This window comes from Rhinoderma darwinii, chromosome 3, assembly GCF_050947455.1.
Source record: "Rhinoderma darwinii isolate aRhiDar2 chromosome 3, aRhiDar2.hap1, whole genome shotgun sequence".
NCBI lineage: Eukaryota > Metazoa > Chordata > Amphibia > Anura > Rhinodermatidae > Rhinoderma > Rhinoderma darwinii.
This window is the reverse complement of record NC_134689.1, coordinates 392,985,831-393,008,038: the sequence shown is the minus strand read 5'-3', so window position 1 is coordinate 393,008,038 and position 22,208 is coordinate 392,985,831. Positions and strand designations below refer to the sequence as shown.

Below are 22,208 nucleotides of genomic sequence, written 5' to 3'. Positions count from 1 at the left end.
CGCGGCAACACTTCAGGGCTCAGGCACTCTGGAGGCCTCGTGCGACGGGACCGCCGCCGAGGAGGAGATGACGTCACCGCCTGAGCCCGAGCTCCAACCGCCGACACACCACTCGCTCCTTCCGCCAGAGCCGACGACATGGGGCCAGAAAGCCCCAGCCCCTCCGCAAGCCACGCCATCCCCCGCTCTGCCACAGCAGCCCGGAGCTGAGTAAGTAGGGCCTCCATTATTTCCACAGCAGACAGCAGGACACTGACACTGTTATGCTGTCTGCTCCCGTAATGGCGCCCCTCCACTAACTTACATATATGTACCCCTAGCCTCGCCCCATTAACATCCACCCCCCACTAACTCCAGGCCACCCCCACCTAACTCCCTTAACCCTTTCCCCACCTACATCCCTGTTCATGGTGGCCTACCCCTATGGCTTTCAGCCGGGTCCGGCCTGTACTATCTCATCCACTTTGCTGCTACTGTATTATGCTACAGATTTTCCACAACTAATTCTGCTGTGGAAAATCTGCGGTATTTATGCAACGTGTGAACTGACCCTAAAAAACCGCAACGTCCACGGAAAAATTTTCTTGCATCAAACTGGTCCTTGGTGCAAAAAAGGTTGGAGGCCGCTGCTCTAGACCATATAGTAATATCTGGTAGAGGATTACCTTCATAAACATTTGTCTTTTTCTCCTAATTGACTAAGTAACTAGAAAAGAAATAACAAAGCACAAACAACCACATGAGAGTGCTCTGCGCCTGAGTGTACACTGAATACTACACTACATCTAAGCATGTGATGACCAATCTCCACAGCAGGCGCCTTACATGTCACTAGGACTTCCTGAGACGTGTCCTCTGTCATCTCAGCACACTCCGAAATCAAGTGGTAAAAGGACAAATAACACGTCACCATCTGCAGAATTTACAGGAAATATTCTATCTGTCTGTCTAGCTATCTTCTATTTCATTTTCATATATATGTGTGTGTGTGTATATATATATATATATATATATATATTTATATATATATATATGTATATATATATATGTATATATTTGAATAATTTTGTAAAAACGTATATATTAAAAATGTAAATAATTTTGTACAAATCTTGCACTAATCCTGAGTTACAGCCTGTAATATACTCCAGCACTGTATTCACAATTCATGTGGTTGCCATTGGAAACAGTCAGCAAACATGTTGTCAGACACCTAATAGCTTAGTTGAGCTCTGAGGGTATGTTCACACGGCCTATTTTCAGATGTTTTTCGAGCAGTAAACACCCCGAAAAACGGCTGAAAATACGGGTGCTGAACGCGTCCAAACATGTGCCCATTGGATTCAATGGGAAAAACTGCGTTTCGTATCCACGGGCGGTTTTTTACACGCCGTTTATAAAAGCGGTGCTTAAAAAAAAAGCCCCGTAAGAAAGAATTGCATGTCACTTCTTGAGCCGTTTTTGGAGCCGTTTTCCTTTGTCTCAGTAGAAAAACAGCTCCAAAAATGGCCATAACAAACGCATCAAAAAACGCCTGATGCATAAAAAACGGCTGTAAATCAGAGGCTGTTCTTGAAAACAGCTCCGTATTTTACAGCCGTTTTTTTGTTTAGCGTGTGAACATACCCTTATAATGCAGAGGGCATGTTAGGGAAATGTTGGTAAGTATAATAGTGTCTGCTCTAGTCAAAAAATTATAATAATATAAAATGTTGTGTACCTCCAAAGAAGAGAAACGCTTTATAACTATAAAAAAAGAGACAGATGCCGATTGGATGATACGGGAAACTACTAAATTTTTTCTTTGCTTTCCCCCCCATCCCACACAGTGTTAAATTTTCGGTGGAAATAACTGCACATATTTTTATCTATTTGTACCAAATAGAAGTGCACTTTGCACCGTGTGCACCATTTTGTGATTTATGTTAGTTATGTGGGAGTGGTTATGGGCGGAGTTCATTTTTAAAAATCATATTGATGAAATGCTACATTCTAAAAAGTCACCAAAATAAAAAATGTAAAAAAAAAAAAACGAAAAACAAAATGCACTATTCCTTCTCCAAATGCAACAAATCTTACAAATAATCTGCGACGTTAAATATATCTGACGCAAATATAAACTTAAAAAAAAAAAAAGTACAGTGAAGAAAAAAAACATAAACCTATAATACACTAAAATAGATACGTGTGGGCCATGGTGCCAGATATATCGAATTAGTGCAAGTGGCATACTATACTCACACTCTTCCTTACGCCACCTCATGGCTGTTGTACATATACGCCAATATTTTGCCCAAAAAATGTCCCAGGTCTTTAATAAAATCTCTCGCAATTGACAAATCTTAGCCATGCCCCCTTTTCTAGCCATTTTTCAAAACTGTCAAAGTTTGGTGTATGCCATGTACTTCATGGTATAGTGGCACCCGTGTACCATAGCTTGAGAGGACTCAAATAGTACCGTCACGTAATAATATAGCAGGATTATAAATGATGCGTGATGGTCGAGGGGCCCTAAAACAGACTTTGCATGGGGGCCCGGGAGTTGCAGAGAATACGTCACAGTTAGGCTGGGTTCACACGACCTATTTTCAGACGTAAACGAGGCGTATTATGCCTCGATTTATGCCTGAAAATACGGCTCCAATACGTCGGCAAACATCTGCCCATTCATTTGAATGGGTTTGCCGACGTACTGTGCAGACGACTTGTAATTTACGCGTCGTCGTTTGACAGCTGTCAAACGACGACGCGTAAAATGACTGCCTCGTCAAAGAAGTGCAGGACACTTATATACATTATATGCAGGACACTTATATACATTATATGCAGGACACTTCTTTGGAAGTTTTTGGAGCCGTTTTCTCATAGACTCGAATGAAAACAGCTCCAAAAACGGACGTAAAAAACGCCGCGAAAAACGCGAGTTGCTCAAAAAACGTCTGAAAATCAGGGGCTGTTTTCCCTTGAAAACAGCTCAGTATTTTAAGACGTTTTTGGTCACTACGTGTGCACATACCCTTAGGGTATGTTCACACGGCCTATTTACGGACGTAAATCGGGCGTTTTTGCCCCGAATTACGCCCGAAAATAGCGCCTCAATAGCGCTGACAAACATCTGCCCATTGAAAGCAATGGGCAGACGTTTGTCTGTTCACACGAGGCGTATATTTACGCGCCGCTGTCAAATGACGGCGCGTACATAGACGCCCGCGTAGAAGAAGTGACCTGTCACTTCTTTGGCCGTAATTAGAGCCGTTATTCATTGACTCCAATGAATAGCAGCGCTAATTACGGCCGTAATTGACGCGGCGTTCAAGCGCCTGCACATGCCGTTACGGCTGAAATTACGGGGATGTTTTCAGGCTGAAACATCCCCGTAATTTCAGCCGTTACGGACCCCCGCCGTGTGAACATACCCTAAGATGTGGCTGATACACAGGACTGACCCTTTACCTCTTAATCTAGTCAATGTCAGCAGGTTACTTTGTGGTTGAGTTTAACCTTGCGCTTACATGATTTCATTCAGCTCCAAATTTTCCTTCCTCAAAATGAAAAAAATAAAATTTGCTTCGAACAGACCCCAGAGTTGGACCCTCCCCCCATATAGCAGCTGCCTTGTTGGAATTGCAGTTTCCATAATTAGTTAGATAGTAAAGAATAGTCACTGTGTGCCTACAAAGAGTGGGGGGGGGGGCAAGGACTGTGAGAGCGAGGGTGGAGACACACAGGGGGAGTTGTAGAACTCAATTCACTCTGTCCTCTTCTATCTTCAGGCTGCTGACCAAAAAAGACACTTTTTTCTCTATGCCATTGCTAGTTTTTTTCTTTCCTTTCCCCACTCCCTCCTTTATTAATCTCTGCCCCCCCCCCCCCCCATTGGTTAACCCCTCCCTTCTTGTTCTCAGAAAGTCCCAAAGCCAAAGCAGAAGAAAACATCTGGATTTTGTTTTTCAAGGAGAAGAGGGGGAAGGAGTGAGAAAGCGAGAGAGTACAGGACAGAATCATGGGTGAAGTGAGCACACCCCAAAAAACCCCCACTTTGGCGAGTTGTAAGTGGGAGAGGGAAGGTTGACAAGTTTCTAAGATGCTGGCTTGGAGCAGACAAGGATACATTATACAGCCCAGGAGATCAGTAGACCTGTCCAAAGTCAGAGCAGATACGGGTCTCTTTTGGATCATGAGCTCGAGCTGAGATCCCTTCTTTGGATGCACTTTTTTTTCTGTGGATTTAACAAGTTCTGAAGTTTTGGCTCGTGGTTTTGCACATCGTAAACTCATCAACTGAATGTAAACCAAGGAAGAAAACTTAAGAAAGGTAAGGAGTCTATGAGGGAGCTAAAGCAGGTGTAAACTATACTATTCCTACAACACTGTATTACTGCTGCATGAACAGATCTAGTTACTGCAGAGTCAAGATATGCTAGGACGACCAGAGAATTCGGTTAACAGAACTTAAAAATTGCCCCAATAAGTTTGTTGGTAGGATGATCAGAAGTTCATCAGATACGATATACTATGGAGGGATATCAATAATGAAAAATAAGTGCGGTGGATATGATCATGACAAATTGGTAATGTAATGGCATTAATATACGAGTGATGAATTCCTGTGTCATATCATTTCATGCTTACTATTAAAAGGGGGTTTTCAATTCGGGACATAGAGGGGCTTCAGCTTTGGTAGACCATGTATTACACAGCCGGCTCATTGATTTTGATGGGAGCCATGTAATAATTCATTTTCTTCTGGGGAATTTATTACTTAGGATCTCCTGTGATCACCTCATCATTGGAAGACCCATTACTTGTCCATTCGGGATAAAGATAGGTTTTCACTCTTGGTGAAATGGCACATCCCTGTATTACACAGACGACCTATAGATTTTGATAGGTGCCATGTAATAATTCATTTTCTGCTAGGGAAATTATTATTTTGGACCTTCGTTGATGATTGGAGGACCCCTTACTTGTCCATTCGAGACATAAAGGGGCTTTCATTCCGGTGGACCGACTCATCCATGTATTACATAGCCGTTTTTTTTATTTCGGTGTGTGCTATATAATATTTCCATTTCTGTTAGGCCAATTATTATTTAGGACCTCCCATGATCGACCTATCATTGGAGTACCACATACTTGTTCATTCTGGAAAAGGAGAGGCTTTCACTCTTGTTGACCGACTCATCCATGTATTACACAGCTGACCCATTGATTTTGGTGGGTGCCAAATAATATTTTATTAGGACCTCCCGTGATCGCCTCAAGGCACCACTTACTTGTAAAGGGGTTGTTCAAACTGGAAAACCCCTTTAAGAATGAATGTTAGTGCACAGAAAGCTCTCAAATTCGAGTGTCTACAGTCATCCCTTTCAAGTTTAAGAGAGGAAGGTTTATAATTCAGGACTCTTGAAAAGTGGGAACAGGACACTTCAAATGACAGGAACGTAGCTCCTGGGGTTAAACTTCTCTCATGTGCAGACTGAGCGAGGTAGTGTAACCGTGCACGCCAGCCATTTAGGTGTGTTTGCACACTAGGTGAGAGGTGGAGACAAATCTACTGAATTTGGAAGACAGACATAGACCTGACTCTCGTGCTACCTGGCCAACAGAGTACTTGCCCAACAAAGTGCCATGAGACCAGATTTTATATTCTGGATGTTATGCATCGGAATATAAGACACAGAAATTCAGGGATGAATGAGAGGATTTCACGTTTGCTAAGAAATATGGGGGAAAAAGATCAAAGGGAAGTAACAAAGAACAGAGATGAAGTGTAAGCACATGAAAGACGAAACATGGTTATATATATATACTACGCAAGAAAAACAAGGAGAAGACAGAGAAATGCAGTGAGGACTCTCAAGTAAGTGCCACATCTAATGCTTATAACTAATAGGTATCCATGATTTATACCAGACTGTAATTGTAGGTTCAAACAAGAACAATTGTAGAGGCAAAAACAATGGACTTGTGTGTGAGGCTGCTGTCTGAAGACAAAGTTACAGAACTCTATAGAGTGGAGGCAAAAATATAAGGACTTCTCCAAAGATGTATGGAGTAATGTGAAGTTATATAAATAATGGCATAGAGTTAGATAAATTGTATAAAAGGAGTAATATCGAGAAATAGGAGGAGATATAGGAAGGGGATATATGGAGTAATAGGAGGAGATATAGGAGAGGTTATATGGAGTAATAGGAGGAGATATAGGAGAGGTTATATGGAGTAATAGGAGGAGATATAGGAGAGGTTATATGTAGTAATAGGAGGAGATATAGGGAGATGTTATATGGAGTAATAGGAGGAGATATAGGGAGAGGTTATATGGAGTAATAGGAGGAGATATAGGGAGATGTTATATGTAGTAATAGGAGGAGATATAGGGAGAGGATATATGTAGTAATAGGAGATATAGGGAGATGTTATATGGAGTAATAGGAGGAGATATAGGGAGATGTTATATGGAGTAATAGGAGGAGATATAGGGAGAGGTTATATGTAGTAATAGGAGGAGATATAGGGAGAGGTTATATGTAGTAATAGGAGGAGATATAGGGAGATGTTATATGGAGTAATAGGAGTAGATATAGGGAGAGGTTATATGGAGTAATAGGAGGAGATATAGGGAGATGTTATATGGAGTAATAGGAGGAGATATAGGGAGATGTTATATGGAGTAATAGGAGAAGATATAGGGAGAGGTTATATGTAGTAATAGGAGGAGATATAGGGAGAGGTTATATGGAGTAATAGGAGGAGATATAGGGAGAATATATATGTAGTAATAGGAGGAGATATAGGGAGAGGTTATATGGAGTAATAGGAGGAGATATAGGGAGATGTTATATGGAGTAATAGGAGGAGATATAGGGAGAGGATATATGGAGTAATAGGAGGAGATATAGGGAGATGTTATATGGAGTAATAGGAGGAGATATAGGGAGATGTTATATGGAGTAATAGGAGGAGATATAGGGAGAGGATATATGGAGTAATAGGAGGAGATATAGGAGAGGTTATATGGAGTAATAGGAGGAGATATAAGGAGAGGATATATGGAGTAATAGGAGGAGATATAGGAAGAGGTTATATGGAGTAATAGGAGGAGATATAAGGAGAGGATATATGGAGTAATAGGAGGAGATATAGGAGAGGTTATATGGAGTATAGGAGGAGATATAGGGAGAGGTTATATGTAGTAATAGGAGGAGATATAGGAAGAGGATATATGTAGTAATAGGAGGAGATATAGGAAGAGGTTATATGTAGTAATAGGAGGAGATATAGGAAGAGGTTATATGGAGTAATAGGAGGAGATATAAGGAGAGGATATATGGAGTATAGGAGGAGATATAGGAGAGGTTATATGTAGTAATGGGAGGAGATATAGGGAGATGTTATATGGAGTAATAGGAGGAGATATAGGAAGAGGTTATATGTAGTAATAGGAGGAGATATAGGGAGAGGTTATATGTAGTAATAGAGGGGATATAGGAAGAGGTTATATGGAGTAATAGGAGGAGATATAAGGAGAGGATATATGGAGTATAGGAGGAGATATAGGGAGAGGTTATATGTAGGTAATAGGAGGAGATATAGGGAGATGTTATATGGAATAATAGGAGGAGATAGGAGAGGTATATGGAGTAATAGGAGGAGATATAGGGAGAGGATATATGTAGTAATAGGAGGAGATATAGGGAGATGTTATATGTAGTAATAGGAGAAGATATAGGGAGATGTTATATGGAGTAATAGGAGGAGATATAGGAGATGTATATGGAGTAATAGGAGGAGATATAGGGAGAGGTTATATGGAGTATTGGAGGAGATATAGGGAGGTTATATGTAGTAATAGGAGGAGATATAGGGAGATGTATATGTGTAATAGGAGGAGATATAGGGAGTGTTATATGGAGTAATAGGAGGAGATATAGGGAGATGTTATATTGAGTAATAGGAGGAGATATAGGGAGAGGTTATATGGAGTAATAGGAGGAGATATAGTGGAGAGGATAGGGTAATAGGAGGAGATATAGGAGAGGTTATATGGAGTAATAGGAGGAGATATAAGGAGAGGTTATATGTAGTAATAGAGGAGAAGAATATGGAGTAAGGAGGAGATATAGGAGAGGTTATATGGAGTAATAGGAGGAGATATAGGAGAGGTTATATGGAGTAATAGGAGGAGATATAGAGTTGTAAAGGGAGAGGATATATGGAGAATAGATAGGAGATATAGGTAGAGGATATATGGAGTATAGGAGGAGATATAGGAGATGTATATAGAGTAATAGGAGGAGATATAGGAGAGGTTATATGGAGTAATAGGAGGAGATATATGGAGAGGTTATATGGAATATTAGGGGGAGATATAGGGAGATGTTATATGTAGTAATAGGAGAAGAGGGAGAGGTTTATGTAGGTAAGAGATATAGGAGATGTTATGTGGAGTAGAGGGATAGGGGAGATATATGGAATAAAGGTTTATGAGTAATGAGGAGTTATAGGAGAGTTATATGTAGTATAGGAGGAGATATAGGGAGAGGTTATATGGAAGAGTAATGGAGGAGATATAGGGAGATGTTATATGGAGTAATAGGAGGAGATATAGGGAGATGTCTATATGTAGTAATAGGAGAAATCTTAGGAGAGTTATATGGAGTAATAGGAGGAGATTAGGAGATGTTATATAGAGTAATAGGAGGAGATATAGGAGGGGTATCTGGAGTAATAGGAGGAATCTAGGAGATGTTATATGGAATAATAGAGGAGAATATAGGGAGAAGTTATATGGAGTAATAGGAGGAGATATAGGGAGATGTTATATAGAGTATAGGAGGAGATATAGGAGAGGTTATATGAGTAATAGGAGGATATATTGGAGAGGTTATATGGAATATTAGGGGGAGATATAGGGAGATGTTATATGTAGTAATGGGAGGTAATGATATTAGGGGATATAGGGAGAGGTTATATGGAGTAATAGGAGGAGATATAGGAGTGTTATATGTTGTAATAGGAGGAGATATAGGGAGAGATATATGAGTAATAGGAGGATATATAGGTTAGTAGGAGTTATATGGAGTAATAGGAGGAGATATAGGGAGAGGTTATATGGAGTAATAGGAGGAGATATAGGGAGAGGTTATATGGAGTAATAGAGGAATATAGGAGGTTATGTAAATAGGAGGAGATATAGGGAGAGGTTATATGGAATATTAGGGGGGGATATAGGAGGAGGTTATGTGGAGTAATAGAGGGAGATATAGGGTGTTATAGTAATTATAGAAGAATTTGTTACAGAGATATAGAGACAGGTAATATGATACTCCCTATATACAGATTTTCTTTATGCTACCACTGATTGCATTACTAACAACTTTCATGTGACATTCTCCAATACCCAATGACTGCTTTAGATTTAGTTTTATGAAATGCATGGATTGTGGAGAGGTGCGGCAGAGTGATAGTTACGAGAATGCAGCTCGGCTAGCTTACCTGTTTTTGTTTCAGTATTGCATGGATCATTTGTAAGAGCAGAAGATTTAGATTGGAGACAGAGAAGTCTGAGATAGGACGGAGTACAATTGAAACGCAAAATGAATGCATCAATAATGTACAGAACAATACGTCATTTAAGGTATGACATAATAAGTTGCTCTTTCTACATAGAAGAGACTTTCCAACCTAAAGAGGTTCTCCACCTAAACGTATTTAAAAAAAAATAAAAATCTGATTAATAACACTGGATGAGGTGGGGAGCACAGTGATAATTGATCTTTGAGCAAACTACCTGAGATTCTGGTTATTATGGATACTCATTCTAACATCTATGACCCAAACAACCAGTGTTTCTCGGATGTGTTATAACTCAACTCAAGTTAGAAATGTTGTGGGGTTGTCTGCTTTAGAAAACCCATTTATAAATATCATATTAGCAGTTCCTATTAAAGACATTCAACTTTTATCCAGAGACGATTGTGCCTACAATGATCGTCTCTCTCGGAGGACCTGGCAGATCTGTGCATTATATAAACAGCTAATTGATTTCAATGGAAATAGTGTAATGTTTAATTTCCCCTGTGGGTGCGCTGCAGGGAAAATGATCACTTGCGGTCACTTTTCCCGACAGGTTACAGCTAATCATTGGGAACCCAACAGCAGGAGATCTTATGATCATCTAATTATCAGAGGACCCTTTTAACAAAAAGGTATTGTCCGAAGTGGACAACCCCTTTAAGAAAAAATGTAGTCATAATTCATTGCCCATTGGGGCTTACGTTCTAATTTCCCTTTAAAGGTATGTTGAGATGTGGCAGAGGTTTTCCGCCTTACATGGGGATGTTGGTGCGGATTGTGCTATGGATTTGAAGCGGATTTTACCCTATGCATTGAAAACGGATTGAATGTCTGCAGCGTGCTGAAATTTCTGCGCTGCATTTTTCCGCTATGCGTACGGGGTTTTAAAAGCATATTCCACATGCATTGTACTGTAAATTGCTGCAGATTTGCAGTGTGGAATCTGCACCGCAAATCCGTGGCAATTCCACCAACATGTGAACATACCCTAAGGCTGGGTTCACACGACCTATTTTCAGACGTAAACGAGCCGTTTTACGCCTCGATTTACGTCTGAAAATACGGCTCCAATACGTCGGCAAACATCTGCCCATTCATTTCAATGGGTTTGCCGATGTACTGTGCCGACGACCTGTCATTTACGCGTCGCTGTCAAACGATGACGCGTAAAAAAGACGGCTCGTCAAAAGAAGTGCAGGACACTTCTTGAGACGTAATTTGAGCCGTTTTTCATTGATTCCAATGAAGAACAGCTCCAAATTACGGCCGTAATTGACGCCTCGCAAAACGCGAGTACATGCAATTACGTCTGAAATTACGGAGCTGTTTTCTCCTGAAAACAGCTCCGTAATTTCAGACGTAAATGCCGTTATCGTGTGCACATACCCTTAGAGTGTACTAGGACCAACTTCATAGAAAACCAATAAACATTATTTCAGAACATGGGAAGAAGCCTAAATGCTGTTAAAAAGTTCACAAACTTGATACAGATGTTGTCATTAGTGAATTGAAACCCATAAGTTGCGTGCTACAGATTTTTTTCAAGTTATTTCTGTTTTACTAGTAAATTTAGTTGGTGGTCTGTGGTCAATATTGCAGGTCGACAAACATCTCCTAGGAGGTTTCCGGTCCGCATCCTCCTTGTAAAGTTAAGCAGTTTCACGGGGTCCGTGACACAGACTTCATCTTTACGCTACAAAATCTACTCCAAAACTATTGAATTAACCCTATACGGTCCGGGTGGATTTACGTTACAGGGTGTTGACTGTTGATAACGCTTAATAAAAAGGATTGGAATTTCGTTAGATGAATGCGTGTGCTCCGTTTCCATTGGCTATGAAAGCAAGGAGGTCTTGTTCCTGCCGTGTTGGAACGTCAACCACTGAGAGATAAGGGTATGTTCACACGTAGTCAACAAAAACGTCTGAAAATCCAGAGCTGTTTTCAAGGGAAAACAGACCCTGCTTTTCAGACGTTTTTTTACCAACTCGCATTTTTCGCAGCGTTTTTCGCGCCGTTTTCGCTGCGTTTTTTACGTCCGTTTTTGGAGCTGTTTTCATTGGAGTCTATGAGAAAACAGCTCCAAAAACGTCCAAAGAAGTGTCCTGCACTTCTTTTGACGAGGCTGTATTTTTACGCGTCGTCGTTTGACAGCTGTCAAACGACGACGCGTAAATAACAGGTCGTCTGCACAGTACGTCGGCAAACCCATTCAAATGAATAGGCAGATGTTTGCCGACGTATTGGAGCCATATTTTCAGACGTAAAACGAGGCATAATACGCCTCGTATACGTCTGAAATTTGGCCGTGTGAACATACCCTAAGAATGAGAAAGGATCAGAGGATGGAACTGATATAGGAACTCATTTTTTGTTCTGACGTGGTGGTATGTGGTCGACAATGGGTTGGGGATGGTTTATACGGGGATATTGCGATGAGCTGTAAAAGGCACAAATTAGTTGTCGGTTAGCACTAACACAAAAACATTTATTTTCATGTTAAATCACATGGTACAATACATTATTTAAAGCGGTTGTATGGTTTCGATAACTTACTTATTAATATACCCTATTAGAGAATACTGAGTTAATCGAGGGGGTCCTCTGTTCCGGCTAGTCTCAGTGTAGCCCAGGGCTTAGGATCTGATTGCTTGCATCTAGGGTACCTGTATTTCTGATGGCAAGAACGACGTAGTCTGCAGCGTTACTCTTGCTGTCAAAATATCGAAACCCTGATGGACCCCATTATGAGTTAATGGGATCTGTCAGAATTAGCTGGAATCCATTTGAAAATGGATCCGTTATAGCTGTCATGGCTCTGTTATGAGTCTTATATGCTACAATCTAATAGAAAATTAACAATATTACAAGGTATAATTAAAATAAGCAAAAAAAAAAACAAAAAAACTTTTTGCTCCAATTATTATTCTTTTTTTTATCATTATATGGACATTTTCCAACCAATCTATCTTTACTTAAGTTCTTCTATTTTGCAGACTATTTATCCTCAAGCTCCTTGACACTGTTTACCCTCCAACCCTGGAATTTAGACTGCTTGCCCTTCCACCCTTTGGTTGTGTATTCTCCCAGCCCCGAAAGTGGTTTAGGGTTTAGTTAATAACATAAGGGTTAACGTAAGATGTGACATCTCAGCCCACATGGTTCATCTCCTGTGCCTGCATAGTATTTCAGAACAGATGTTCTCCATCACAACGGACGCCAAAAAGGTTTTCGGGCCTTTCTCACACACCAACTCTTACAGACTTTAACTCTTTCCGCATGCTGTAGAGATACGCTGAGTGATAAAAGTCATATCTGTATCGGCGTTACATCCTAAATAAAAATGGCCTTGCCTGGAAAAGTTCCCATGGGGGTAAGCGGAGGAGTTGGAATTGGCGATCATTAAAACTGCTGCAATGGGGTAGTTTTCAGCTTTTATATATATATATATACACACTACCGTTCAAAAGTTTAGGGTCACTTAGAAATTTCCTTATTTTTGAAAGAAAAGCACAGTTTTTTTCAATGAAGATAACATTAAATTAATCAGAAATACACTCTATACATTGTTAATGTGCTAAATGACTATTCTAGCTGCAAACGTCTGGTTTTTAATGCAATATCTACATAGGTGTATAGAGGCCCATTTCCAGCAACCATCACTCCAGGTTTCTAATGGTACATTGTGTTTGCTAACTGTGTTAGAAGGCTAATGGATGATTAGAAAACACTTGAAAACCCTTGTGCAATTATGTTAGCACCGCTGTAAACAGTTTTGCTGTTTAGAGGAGCTATAAAACTGACCTTCCTTTGAGCTAGTTGAGAATCTGGAGCATTACATTTGTGGGTTCGATTAAACTGTCAAAATGGCTAGAAAAAGAGCTTTCATGTGAAACTCGACAGTCTATTCTTGTTCTTAGAAATGAAGGCTATTCCATGTGAGAAATTGCCAAGAAACTGAAAATTTCCTACAACGGTGTGTACTACTCCCTTCAGAGGACAGCAAAAACAGGCTCTAACCAGAGTAAAAAGAGAAGTGGGAGGCCCCGCTGCACAACTGAGCAACAAGACAAGTACATTAGAGTCTCTAGTTTGAGAAATAGACGCCTCACAGGTCCTCAACTGGCAGCTTCATTAAATAGTACCCGCAAAACGCCAGTGTCAACGTCTACAGTGAAGAGGCGAGTCCGGGATGCTGGCCTTCAGGGCAGAGTGGCAAAGAAAAAGCCATATCTGAAACTGGCTAATAAAAGGAAAAGATTAATATGGGCAAAAGCACACAGACATTGGACAGAGGAAGATTGGAAAAAAGTCTTATGGACAGACGAATCTAAGTTTGAGGTGTTTGGATCACATAGAAGAACATTTGTGAGACGCAGAACAACTGAAAAGATGCTGGAAGAGTGCCTGACGCCATCTGTCAAGCATGGTGGAGGTAATGTGATGGTCTGGGGTTGCTTTGGTGCTGGTAAAGTGGGAGATTTGTACAAGGTAAAAGGGATTTTGAATAAGGAAGGCTATCACTCCATTTTGCAATGCCATGCCATACCCTGTGGACAGCGCTTGATTGGAGCCAATTTCATCCTACAACAGGACAATGACCCAAAGCACACCCCCAAATTATGCAAGAACTATTTAGAGAAGAAGCAGGCAGCTGGTATTCTATCTGTAATGGAGTGGCCAGCGCAGTCACCAGATCTCAACCCCATAGAGCTGTTGTGGGAGCAGCTTGACCGTATGGTACGCAAGAAGTGCCCATCAAGCCAATCCAACTTGTGGGAGGGGCTTCTGGAAGCATGGGGTGAAATTTCTCCCGATTACCTCAGCAAATTAACAGCTAGAATGCCAAAGGTCTGCAATGCTGGAATTGCTGCAAATGGAGCATTCCAAGACCAAAGCAAAGTTTGAAGGAGAAAATTATTATTTCAAATAAAAATCATTATTTCTAACCTTGTCAATGTCTTGACTATATTTTCTAGTCATTTTGCAACTCATTTGATAAATATAAGTGTGAGTTTTCATGGAAAACACAAAATTGTCTGGGTGACCCGAAACTTTTGAACAGTAGTGTACATATATATATATATATATATATATATATATATATATATAAAAAAAAATTACATAACAATTGTATCTTTAATAGTCTTACAGTTGTTGTCTCAGGAAGGCAACCCCTGTCCATATGCCCTATTAGCGTATAAGTATCTAAAAGAGCAGCTCCCGTTCCGGCAGACTGGAGACATCCAAGCATTTCATGGACAGTCATTCTTCTGATTGGCCTCTAAGACCGTTGCAGGGGCTATGCCTGGCTGGCCGTGGATTCACACAACAAAATAAGCTGTTTGCAGGGGATGCCGGACCCACAGTGATCAGGTGATCGCCGCTGCTACTCCATTGTGAAAGGGGATGTCTCAAACCCTTTAAAGTTCTAATTTTTTATATTCCCGACTTTATTTTTTGCACAGGAGAGTACCTACTAACTGAAATAGTATTAAAGGGGTCTTCCGGTCTCTAAAAAGGTCACAAAATTCAAAAATAATAAAACTTTTAAATACACTTTGCACATCGATTCTCTCCCAATCCTGCACCATGGCTGGCGGGGTCAATGCTCCTCTGTATGCGCGGCTGGTGAATGGATTGCCTACCAAGGCGGGATGACTGGATCATCACCCAGCCTCGCATACAGAGGACCGATCCAGTCAGGAGCCCGGCGAGCCACAGAGTGGTAATGGGAGGGCATCGCTGCAGTAAGTATGTTTGAAAGTCTATATTTGACCTTTATTTTGATGGACCCATAAACCTTTCTAATCATTGTATAATGCATACTTTTGCAGATTTCTAATATACTAATTCCTCATCATTAAAAAAAATCTCTGCTTGCTGTAAGTGAATGAAAACATTTTTAGGCCGGATTCACACGAGCGTTCGGTCCGGGAAATACTGCCGACATGTGGACCGTATATCATGGACCAAACACGCTCGTGTGAATCCGGCCTTACTTACATCAAGAAAACATGTACAGACCTATTACTAAGGGTTGGCTGCAATTGTTTCCAGTCTAGGCAAGCCTGCTAATACATGAGCAGCATAAACCTCTCCTGATAGTTTGTTACAATGTATCAGTGCAGGTAAAATTTATCAGGCAGTTTAGCTCAGGATTGTCTATACTGGATACAATTGTAACAAACTCTCAGCTGCGAGAAGTATTATTAGGGTATGTTCACACAGAGTTTTTTTGCAGGCAGAAAATTCTGCCTCAAAATTCTGTTCGGAATTTTGAGGCAGATTTTGATCTGCCTGCACGCCGTTTGCATCTTTTTTCGCCCGCGGTCATTCATCGCCGATGGGCAAAAATGACGCGAAATACGCTTTCTCTGCCACCGATTGATGTCAATGGGAGGTCAGAGACGTAAACGGCTGAAGATAGGGCATGTCGCTTCTTTTTCCTGCGATACGATTTTTCCAGTCGTGGGCAAAAAACGCCTCCGCCTCCCATTGAAATCATCACCATCTGTGGTGCCCGCTTTAGCAGAGGCGGCTAATGCCAATAATGACATGGATCCTGCTGTTAGAACTGGTATATACACAGGAGTTGGTAAATTTTGTATGTAGAAATTGCATGCACTGATAAGTGCCGACTAGGCTGGGCACTGGGGGCATGGGCCACATGACAGGATGGAATGGCCTCGGAGAGTGGCATCACATTTAATCCATTGTGACGCATAACCTACACATTACGCTGCACCTGTCTAGAAATTAGTGGAATGAAGTGTAGTGGTAATAACTATCACTATGTCTATGTCATGTATCATTTTACAGCTTACCTACAGATATCACCCACATAAAAGTAGATATGTAAATACATTATATTACTGATCCTGAGTTTCATCCTGTATTATACTCCAGAGCTGCAATCACTATTCTGCTGGTGGAGTCACGGTGTACATACATTACATTACTTATCCTGTACTGATCCTGAGTTACAGCCTGTATTATACTCCAGAACTGCATTCATAATTCTGCTGGTTGTTATTGGAAAGAGTTAGTAAGCTCGTCATCAGACACACCTCTAACAGTTTATGTTTCTTTAATCCACTGTACTGTACTGTAAAGTGGCTCCTATAATGCACTGTACTGTACAGTGTCTGGATTTAATGATGACATAATGTAAATCATCAGATGTCTTTTCAGACCTTGAGCCAGCAGGGAATGCTTGGAGATTTCAGTTCTGAATCCTGCAGAATTGTGAATGCAGCTCTGGAGTATAATATAGGCTGTATCACAGGATCAGTACAAGATAAATGATGTAATGTATTTACAAAGTGAAAACTTTTTTATGTAGATTGATTCTATATGTAAACTGTGAAATGGTGATCATAGGCAGACATACACCCTAAGCTTCAGCAGCAGTGATGTAGATGATTTAGTCTAAGAGCACAGATAGGAAAACAAAGCTAATATTTATCTATGGAATTGTATTGACGTGCTAGTGATTACATTCTGATGAATGGGCAGGTTACACTGGGGCTAAAGATCATAGGACGAACCAAAAACTTATTAACTTGACTAGGGTTTTTTTTTTAACTTACCTTGAAAAGGGGAATTGGCATATCCGTTTTATCAATGGCCTACATCTTCATACATTTTTTGTGGTTACGGAGGTGACATAAGTTGTTTGTCTGTTTTGGTCTTATATGGTATGTGTAGAAAAAGCTTCTTCCACAAGATCATGAGTAGAGGAAAAGAAATGCGCACAAAAAGCCTTTAAACGAAAGCTATAAGATCGTGGACCCAGATACTTGGTCGATCTGCTCCAAAGTATCCCAATGTTGGATATACCAATAGGTCATTTGGAAAAGAAGAACAAAACACTCCGATATTGATCGACTGCCAACCTAAATGGCAAATTTTAGACTAAAACTGCCCATAGACTTTATATACTCGCCAGTCAAAAGATTTCTTGGCCAACAATGAGGCCTGCCGAGGCTTGGGGAGTTGACCACTTTCCCAAAATCCCAAGAGGCCACATATCTTGGGAGAAATTAAATAGAAGAAATAAAAATCCAATCCATCAAGCATATATTTTTGTATTGATCAGATATTGAGCAATTGTCTGACAGCCCCATACACATTAGGTCAGTGGTGGTCAATGAAGTCCTTGACTCCATCAGGGAGCATCACATACCATTCAATCAGGCCCAGATTAAGGGGTTATGCATAGATACACGCCAATAAAGGGCTAATTTATATTTCCATATGTGCAGAGAGTGTTCCCTATGTATATCCATAAGCACTCATTCTATAACATAGGCGCTTATGTATATAGGATAAGATCTACATTACGTGCTCGTCTACAACTCAAAAATTTCAGCCCTTCCTCCTGATCGCTGTCTCTTGGGCACCAAGAAGTAAAAAAATTTTCAATGCAGTGCTTTGCTTTATCTCCATCTATTTTTACAATGCAAAGTTTCTATAAGGCTGGAAAGTTTCTGTCTGGAACTGAAGGGGTTACCAAAGTGCAGACAGTCCTCCGCTGATAAGAACTCTGCGTGACAGGAAGTAATACAGGGAACAGAACATAACAGATAGGGGCAAAGGGGATGATGCAGCACACATGCGGGATATGTGTATAGACCGGCCTGCTTACACTCACGTACCATACAGTCATGGCTCAAACTTTAACACGTTACTTTGGCAAAGAATATTTTAAGATGAAATTGAGAATCTGTCTATAGGGAAGGAGGTGGCACACAAGTGGTGGTACAATGGTAGAGATGCCAGTTCAGAGCGTAGAAAAAGTCCTTGTGATGTTCTTCTAAGAGTGAGGTTAAAGACATAGTAAGTGATGGCATGGTGGGCTGAAAACGCGTCAGAATAGTGGCATGACGTACATATGAAATAGGATGCAAGTGACGCCCACCATATTTAATCTTACCCTGCAACATGTATCATAGATTGGAAAAAAGTTGACACAAAGGGACATGGTTAAGCATCTCGCAACAGATGCACAAACTTTATTATGGACTAGCACCAATATATATAAAGTTTTTTACTTTCTGTAGGCAATTTCTGGTACTTTACTATAATGTTATGTTCAGGCAGTAGGGTACATATCCCCATTGCATTATGACCTCCAGACAGTAGGGAACAAATCCCAATTGCTTTAATAGATGCAGGCAGTAGGGAACATATCTCCATTACTTTACTATGTCTAGGTAGTAGAAAACATATGTTATTGCCTTACTATGTCCAGACAGTAGGGAACATTCCTCTCTACACTTTCCAGGCAGTAGGAAACATATCCTAATTGCTTTAGCATATCCAGGCAGTAGTGGCCATATCGCCATTATTTTACAACGTCCAGGCAGTAGGGAACATATCCTCATTGTTTTCCTACGTCCAAGCAGTATGTTCGATAACACTATAACTTTACTGTGTTTAGGCAGTAGAAGACATATCCCTATGGCCTTACTATGTCAAGGCAGTAGTGAACACTTTTCTATTGCAAAAAAAATGAAAAAGTGTGAAAAAGTGTGGTCTATCACAAGCTCTCTCCAAAAGGAGAAGGGCCCCAACAAACGTTCCCCAACCTTTTGAGCCAGAAGGCCCTACAGGAGTCGGGGATCGATGGCCTCCCTTCGTCTAAGCTTAAGGAGAGCCCATCTTGCTCCTGACTTCCACCTGGGATGCCAACCCAGTGCCCACCAAGAGCCAAAATCGAGGTTCGAAAAGGGTAGAAAAAACACAAAGCGCACAATAGTGCATGACACTGTGATGGTACACATGTGAACAAGGTGTTGAATAATGCTCACCTGGTGCGGTTATGCTGGGAGCATAACATCCAGTGTAGCAGATTCCAAATAGGTAGCCTCCACGGTGTATTGGTGGCAGGATCAAATTGCAGCATAGGACCCGATTTGAGAACTTGGAAAGCGAAGTCTCAATAATGAATGAAGGAATAGAGGCAAAAAAGCAAAAAACGGGCGTCTTCCATGGAAGACGCCCGTTTTTTGCTTTATTGCCTCTATTCCTTCAAAATCGAGGTTCGGCCCCCACAGAATGGAGCCTGATGGCCACACCCACCCACCCTAGACCACAGGAGGGATATCCCATAATTGCACCGCATCCTAAAAAGGTCCTTGTAACAAAAACAAACGTGAACAGTGAACACACAGTTGTGTACAGATTTACAGATTAGTGTTCCCCCTCAGTACAGAGTAGGGTTCTGCTTGGCTGACTTAGACTTAGCCCTTGTCCTACTGATTGTCCTTGTGGAGATCCAGCTGGTGGGTAGTTTAAAGGGCAATGCTACCTGGGAAAAGTATGCAAAATAGCTCTCCTCCACAATATAAACTTAATCAAAATTTGACAGTGTATATTTTGGGATTTCTGCAAGATACAGGTCTCTTTATATTTGGTAAATTCAACCAATAGAGGATTCTCTACAAAAGTTCCTCATTACAGAATGCCAAGGAAGAGGGTCCACAAAAATATATATAAATGTATATAGACCGTCGATGGCTCACACGTTGGCGTTGATCTGTAGATTTCACTGCGCGGCTCCTGAATTGTGTTATTTTCTTTGGTCCACCCCAGCAGCAGACAAATCACTATTAATACGCTCTGTCTGAACCGTTCTTCATGGTCAGACAACAATAGCTATTAGGGTCAGTTCTCAACAGGAGACCAAACCCTTTTCATCCACCGCTGTGTTTGTTGATGCAGAGCTGAACAATACTGAGTAGCACAGGGCTCAGGAACTTGCACCATAAACTGGCGCCTTGGGCACACTCCGGCACTGACATTATTACTTGGGGCCTATCTCTGATGCCATGTGTGGTGGTAAAGACACTGCAGTGGCTATAGACAGGAGCCTACATGAGAAGTTCTTTTTTATGTTTTTGTTTTTTGCTCTTACTACTTGACTGTTACGGAATATCATCCCCGGCTTACTGGTTATGTCAGACTCTTAGCCAATTCATCCTGGACTGTTAGAAATAACTGTCACACTTGGCTCAGACTTCCCCGTTTCTTCATCATTTCTTCCTTCTTCATTCTCCCAGGTGAAATGACAGCTGTGTTATCTCAAAGGCAAGTGAGAGGGGGGAGTAGGGTGCATTGTATATAAATACTTTTGAACCACTGAGAGTGAGATCATGCAGAAAAGCTAAGGGAGAGAAATGGGATTACAGGAGTCAAGCGAGTAGGAAGTAGTTGGGGGAGGGGTGAGAGAAAAGTATAGGACGCCACATGGACCCCTGAAATAATCAGTCAATCGGGTCAACAAATATTTTCAAAAAAAAACAACAAAACACATGAGTGTCAGCCCCTGCCGAAAAGAGGCTCTGGCTCAAAGTTCATGTCTGACGTCCACAAAGGTCACATCAAAAGGTGTGTACACTTTTTTGTTGCAACAACACATAAAAAAAATAATATATATGTATATATATATAGAATCCAAAAATCAGCCAGCACTCCAAGGTATAAGCAAAGTAGAAAAAGGTGCTTTATTGGTCCATATACACACGACGTTTCAGCTCAACACAGGAGCCTTTTTCAAGTGATTTTTGGATTCTACTACAGCAGGTCTGTTAGCATGATTCACAAGGCTGTGCGGCTGACATTGTATTTGGACTTTATGTGTATCTATATATATATATATATATATATGTGTAAATATATTAGCTTTGCAAAAAGACTTCAGTATATGCATCCTACCATTTGGGGTATACAGCTTCTGTGCAGACCAATGTGTCTCCCAGGTTACAGACTACAAAAAAAACCTATGTGTAGTCTGACTCTGCAGTAATGTGTAACTCCAGAGTGGTAGTTAGGGCATGTTCAGACGTGGCAGAATTCTGCAGACACTGTCCGCATCAATGCCGCACATAATCTGCGTTGCAGATTCCGTTGCGCCTTTGCCTAAAATGTGAAGTAAAATGCTGAGGATTAGTCGTTGCGGATTCAGGTGAAGAGCACATCCTGCTCTCTTTTAAAACATTCCATCTCAGTCTGGCTATAGACCTCGAAACTCATAGGTCCAGCCAGAATGATGAAATATCCTGTTCATGAAAGCAATCCGCAACGAAACACACATAACATCTGCGGATATCATTGCGTAATTTTTCAACTCCATTGAAGTCAATGGTGAAATTATGCCACAAGTACGCATCATGTCCGCAACAGCCAGTGTATGCTGCGGACACCAAATTCCACACCAAGCCTATGGTCCGTAGCGGAGTTGTCCGCAACGTCTGCACGAAGATAACTAAAAAGGTGTGGAAACCACTGGACAGACTGTTATCTGCGGATTTCCAGTGCGGACTGTAAGCAGCGGAATTCCACAGCAATTCCGCCACGTGTGAACATGCCCTTAGGCTTACCTTTACCTGGAACAAATATTCAGTTCACTGTCCTAGCTCTGAATCCCAATACCCTTGCTTGTTGGTGCTCCCCCCGATCTGGGTCTGCACTGAAAGTACATGACAATTCCACCACGTCTCATCTTGGTCTTAGGCCTCATGCACACGACCGTAGCCATGTGCACGGCCGTGATTTTCTGGTCGGCCGGCTGCGGACTGACACCCCCGAGCCGCCCGCAAATCGCGGGCCATGCACATGAG

The 22,208-nt window shown here is 41.1% G+C and overlaps 1 protein-coding gene and 1 long non-coding RNA gene across 4 annotated transcripts in view; one reads left to right on the top strand and one right to left on the bottom strand.

The window, feature by feature from the left end:
- LOC142750135 (uncharacterized) overlaps positions 1–22,208 on the bottom strand; it is a 127,173-nt gene that overhangs the window by 70,117 nt on the left and 34,848 nt on the right. The gene's annotated exons all lie outside the window — the stretch shown is intronic.
- Positions 3,790–22,208, top strand: part of S1PR2 (sphingosine-1-phosphate receptor 2) — a 58,919-nt gene continuing 40,500 nt past the window's right edge. For 2 of the 3 annotated variants that reach the window (XM_075858962.1, XM_075858960.1), the window contains exons 1-2: positions 5,613–5,863; positions 9,517–9,643. The gene's annotated coding sequence lies outside the window, so the exon portion shown is untranslated. Of the gene's footprint in view, positions 4,316–5,612; positions 5,864–9,516; positions 9,644–22,208 lie in introns of those variants that run through there. The other variant, XM_075858961.1, reaches the window with a different exon arrangement.